Source organism: Bos indicus, chromosome 29 (assembly GCF_029378745.1).
Source record: "Bos indicus isolate NIAB-ARS_2022 breed Sahiwal x Tharparkar chromosome 29, NIAB-ARS_B.indTharparkar_mat_pri_1.0, whole genome shotgun sequence".
NCBI classification, from domain to species: domain Eukaryota; kingdom Metazoa; phylum Chordata; class Mammalia; order Artiodactyla; family Bovidae; genus Bos; species Bos indicus.
In genome coordinates this window covers 8,911,489-8,917,254 of record NC_091788.1, presented here as the reverse complement: position 1 = coordinate 8,917,254, position 5,766 = coordinate 8,911,489, and positions in this window count along the sequence as shown.

The following is a 5,766-nucleotide window of genomic DNA, read 5'->3' as shown; positions in this document are numbered from 1 at the left end:
TTGAATTCAAACACCACCTCTACAACCCACCAACTCTATAATGTGGGGCAAGTTACTGAAATTCCCAGCATCTTGATTTTTTCATCTGCAAAATGTAGACACTAATACATATGTACTGCCAACAGTTGCTATGATAATTAAATCAGAACTGTTCTTAGAAGCTTATAGCAAGTGCTAGGTAACTGGTGGATATTAATATTTAATCATTGTAGACTTACGTTGATTTAAAATCTAATGAAATAAAGTTGTAATTTGCTATTTTAAAAATTGGGGGAATCCCTTGGTGGTCCAGTAGTTAGGACTCCACATTTCCACTGCAGGCAGCACGGGTTCAATCCCTGGTCAGAGAACTAAGATCCTTTTTGCCGTTTGGCCAAAAAAACAAAGAAAAAGAAAAATTCTTATTTCTCAAATATTTTTTGGATAATTTCACCTACTTGATTTTCGAAATTTCAGTCATACTCTTGAAAGATTTACAAAGGGAGTTTTATTGGTCCTTCCCCATCTTTTCAGTAAGCTCACAAGGCTGCATAGGATGGTAAATGACAACTGTGCACTGGTTAAGACAGGAATTAAGGCATCAGTGCACCAGGGTGAGTGTGCATCTTGGTAATGCCACATTCTAGCTGCCTAACCTTCGTCAGGGTACTTCCCTGAGATGCAGATTTCTCACCTCTCAAATAGAGCAGAATTCATCCCAGTAGAAGCTGCCACAACACAAATGTGTATCAACTGATGAATAAATAACCAGAACATGATGTATCCACACAATAGAATAGTATTTGATCGTAAAGAGGAAGGAAGTATGGTATATGTTACAGCAGGGATGAACCTTGAAAGCATTATGCTAAATGAAAGAAGCCAGTCCCCAAAGATCACATATTAATAGTTTATGATTCCATTCATATGAAATGTCCAGAACAGGCAAATCTGTAGAGACAGAAAGTAGATTAGTTGTTGCTTAGAGCTTGAGGAGATGGGGAGCCTGGAGGATGACAAGTAAAGGCTATGGGTTTCTGTTAACAGTTAACTCTCACGTGCTTTTAACTGACTGATGGTACCAAAATTGTGTGCTTGCACTCTTGTTGCAAAGGATACCGACTATGTGTGTGCGTGCCAAGTCGCTTCAGTTGTGTCCGACTCTTTGTGACCCTACGGACTGTAGCCTGCCAGGCTCCTCAGTTCATGGGATTCTCCAGGCAAGAACACTGGAGGAGGTTGCCATTTCCTTCTCCAAAAGGATACCAACTACTACACTGGAATATTCACTATACAATTTATGCTGCTAAGCCTCTTCAGTTGTGTCCAACTCTGTGCGACCCCAGAGACGGCAGCCCACCAGGCTCCCCCATCCCTGGGATTCTCCAAGCAAGAACACAGGAGTGGGTCGCCATTATTGCCATATAAATACAGGAATTTCCCCCAACATAGAAAGGTCCTTCAGAAGACAATGAACAAGACTTCCCTGGTGGTCCAGGTGGTTTAAGAATCCTCCTGCCAATTGCAGGGGACATGGGTTCAATCCCTAGTCTGGGAAGATTCCACATGCTGCAAGACAACTAAGCCAGAACACCACAACTACTGAAGCGCGAATGCTCAAGAGCCCGCGAGCTGCAAGACCTGAAGCCTGCGTGCCCTAGAACCCACGCTCCCACAGTGAGAGAAGCCGCCACAATGAGAAGCCCGCACGCCGCAACCAGTGAAGGTCCGCATGCCGCAGCAAAGATCCAGCACAGCCAAAAATAAATAATTTTTTTTTTAATTTAGAAAGAGAAAATTTTTTTAAAGGACAATGAACAGTCATGATCATAATCAAATACAAGGACAAAGACTTTCAGAAAACCCCAAATCTTAGAGGTGGACAAAGGAAGGGGATCCAGAGAATATAGAAAGGAAGAAGGGTATCAATGGGAAGACAAAACATAAAGAAAAATAATGGAAGAAAAGGATTAAAGAAGTCCAAAAAGGAGAGAGTAGTGATCAAGAATGTTAGTTCTATTCAGAAGTAAGATAAATACTGAGACTTGTCTTTAGTCGTTAGAAGTTCATTTAACAGCCTTAGTTCAGTTCAGTTCAGTTCAGTTGCTCAGTTGTGTCCAACTCTTTGAGACCCTGTGAATCACAGCACGCCAGGCCTCCCTGTCCATCACCAACTCCCGGAGTTCACTCAGACTCACATCCATCGAGTCAGTGATGCCATCCAGCCATCTCATCCTCTGTCGTCCCCTTCTCCTCCTGCCCCCAATCCCTCCCAGCATCAGAGTCTTTTCCAATGAGTCAGCTCTTCACATCAGATGGCCAAAGTACTGGAGTTTCAGCTTTAGCATCATTAGTAACAGAAGTTTAATTCATGTGATGAGGAGGAAAGTGAAATTCAACTCAGTTCAATTCAGTTTCAATGGATTGAAAAGGAAATGAAAGATGATGACATAAAGACATACAGTCTCTCAGGACTTAGGGATCTAGTCCAAACATGTGCGTGCAGTAATAAACATCATCCTATTTGATCTATGTGAAGTCATAGGAGGTAGAGGCTGTTATTATCTCTACATTACAAAGGAGACTCAAAGTCATGCAAAGGGCAGATCTGGATCTCACACTCACCTGACATCAGGATCAGAAAGAATCCTTGGGCACTGGAGAACCCTGCCAACATTTCACAATAGTTGTGTGTCCTAGGGAAATCCCCATCTTAACAGATTCTCACAATAAGAAGGCGTTTGAACTCTGTTCCATCTCTTGGCTCCGCTTTCATGCTTCTTTCTTAGATCCTTAAAGCCAGAGTGTGTCTTTACCCCATCCTCTCATCGTTCTAGAGCTTCCCAGGAGGCTCTACTGGTAAAGAACCTGCCAGTGCAGGAGACACAAGAAATGTGGGTTTGATCCCTGGGTTGGGAAGATCCCCTGGAGCAAGGAATGGCAACCCACTCTAGTGTTCTTGCCTGGAGAATTCCATGGACAGAGGAGCCTGGCGGGCTACCGTCCACAGGATCACAAAGAGTTGGACATGACTGAAGAGACTTAGCACGCTTGCACTCATCATTCTATACTTATCCTTCTGTTATATTTGTTTTTGAATCATTTCTCTCCTTTCTGGTCATAGAAGTCTGCTTGTTTTTCCTCTGAGGAACCACCCATTCTCTCAGTCCCTATCTATTTGCTTCCCAAGTGCTGCCTTGATCCTTGTCTCTAGGTCTGGGGAAGTCTGAGTCTTGACCAGTTTCAACTTGGCATCCCTTTGGCCATTATGATAAGATTAGGGTTAAGCTTGCAAACAAATTCAAGCCACTGAAAATCGCATCCAAGACTTATATTGTGGTGCAAAAGAAGCCCTATTTTCTGTGATATTTGAATCTTGGAAGACAGATCTGGAGCTGTGGGAAGTCATCTCTTCACATAGAATCTAAGAGTAAACCTATAGTTGGGCGAGCAGACCTAGAAGAGGCTGAGAGGACTGGGGTCCCAGCGAGCCCTTGAATCAAGCCCCCTTTGAGACCATCACTTTTGTACTTCTCATTTTTGCTCTTGTTTAGTCACTAAGACGTGTCTGACTCTTTGTGACCTCATGGTCTGTAGCCCGCCCACCAGGCTCCTCTGTCCATGGGATTCTCCAGGCAAGAATACCGAAGTGGGTTGCCATGCCCTCCTTCAGGGGATCTTCCCGACCCAGGGATCAAACTTGAGTCTCCTTCATTGGTAGGCTGGTTCTTTACTGCTGAACCACCAGGGAAGCCTTACTTTTCATTACGTGAACTAATTTTGCTGGTTTAAGTTAGTTTGAACAGGCTTTCTCTCACTTAATGCCAAGGAAGAGCTAATGTGTAGCTTAGCACCACCTGCATGGTATCTTCTTCCCACAGAGTGCCCTGATCCTGCCATATTTCAATTTGTGCTGCATCCATCCTACCAGTGCCTACGATGGTGCCTTGTGTGTAGTAAGTATTTAGTAAATGCCTGATGGGTTCAGTAGAATTGAATGTGGGCTGATTCTTCAACAGTCCTTGAAAACTGCATCAGAAAAGCTTCCTGTCTATAAGCTCGCTGTTTTGTCTCTTAATCACAGAAGTAACCTACAACAAAATCTCCAAATATTTGATCTTTCCATTTGTTTGATTTCATCTTAAACTGGAATTTAATGTCAACACGTGCTTGGAATGTTCACTGTGCATGCCAACAGAACAGCTTGAAAGAGTCAGAGTGGATTGCCCTGTGAGTGCTTCAGTAAAATGAAATGTTCATTTTTCTGTCCTCTGCAAAAAAACTAGTGTTTTTCTCTGGGGCTTCATTCCTTTCACACAGAGAGACTGACATCCTCTCAAGTAAAAATCAGGTAGAGGAATAGGATGTTTTGCTGGGTATTTCTGTGAAAACGTGGCAGCAATTCTGTGCCCAAAAGGCCTTGAGCTATTGCTATTGTGCAGAGTTTAGGAACACTGCCCTCTCAAGCTGGCTGGGTTCATTTAACCAAGAAAGATACAGAGAGAAAGATACACTTTGAGAACACTTTGAGAAATGCTGTTAAATGATGTGTCATAGCTATAGACTGCTGAAAAATCTTGATCTGCTGGTATTAATAAATGCTGAGGATGTTTCCCATTGAAAGGAAGGGAGAGTTTTCTGTGCCATATCCTTATGACAAAAAACAAAAACACTAGGGGAAATATTTTGAGTTGATCATATTAATATTCCAATTCATCATAAATATAATTGTAGCTGACCCTTACTGAATATTTATCATGTGCCAGAGCACTTTACACATATCAATAATAGGCAGGGTCTGTTATTATCCCTATTTTACAGCTATGAAACTGGGGTACCACATGATTACTTAAATTGCTCAAGGTCACACAGGTTGTAATGGAAGAGCTAGGTGTCATGCCAGCTAGTCCTGCTCCAGAGCTTCTGTCATTAACTATCATGCTTCACTACTTCTCAGAACATTTGCACAGACAAGTGCAAATAAGCTTGTGAGAACAGGGGACTGTGACCTTTGGGAAAGTCATCTCTCAACATCTATTAAAATTTAAATTACACAGGAGACTTCCCTGGCAGTCCAGTGGCTAAAGCTCCGTGCTTCCACTGTAGGGAACACAAGTTCAAACTAAGATCCTGCATGATACGTGGACTTCCCCTCTCCCCCAAAGATTAAATTACACATGTCTTGGACCTAACAGTCTAGGAACACGTTCTACAGAAGAAATAAACATACTAAAGAATTCACATATGAGAATATGTATTGCAATGTCATTGCTAGGAACTGGAAAATGTCTGAATGTCCGTCAATAAGTGGAGACAGAATTAACTGTGAATTGGTCATCTTTGGCAGGTATATTTAGGAATGAATTTGATCTAGATCTGTTAACCTAGAGGTATATCCACGCTGTATCATTTAGAAAAGCAAAGCAAAGAGCCGAGAACTGTATATAGTGTGATCCATTTTTACAAAACAATGATCAGAGAATATCTATATTTATATGTGATTTCATGAGAATTGAGTGGAGTTAGAGTACTTTTGCCTGGAGAATCCCATGGATGGAGGAGCCTGGTGGGCTACAGTCCACGGGGTTGCAAAGAGTTGGACATGACTGAGCGAATCCTTAGTACCTTAGTAGTAGAATATATCAGCCTTTTTATATTGGGAGTGGGAGGAAATGGACACAAGAAAAGGTAAGAAAACAAAATGGAACAATATGCATGGCATAATGTCAGGTTAAATATGAAATATTTAAATATGTCACATATGAAAAGTCCATAGTAGTATTACTG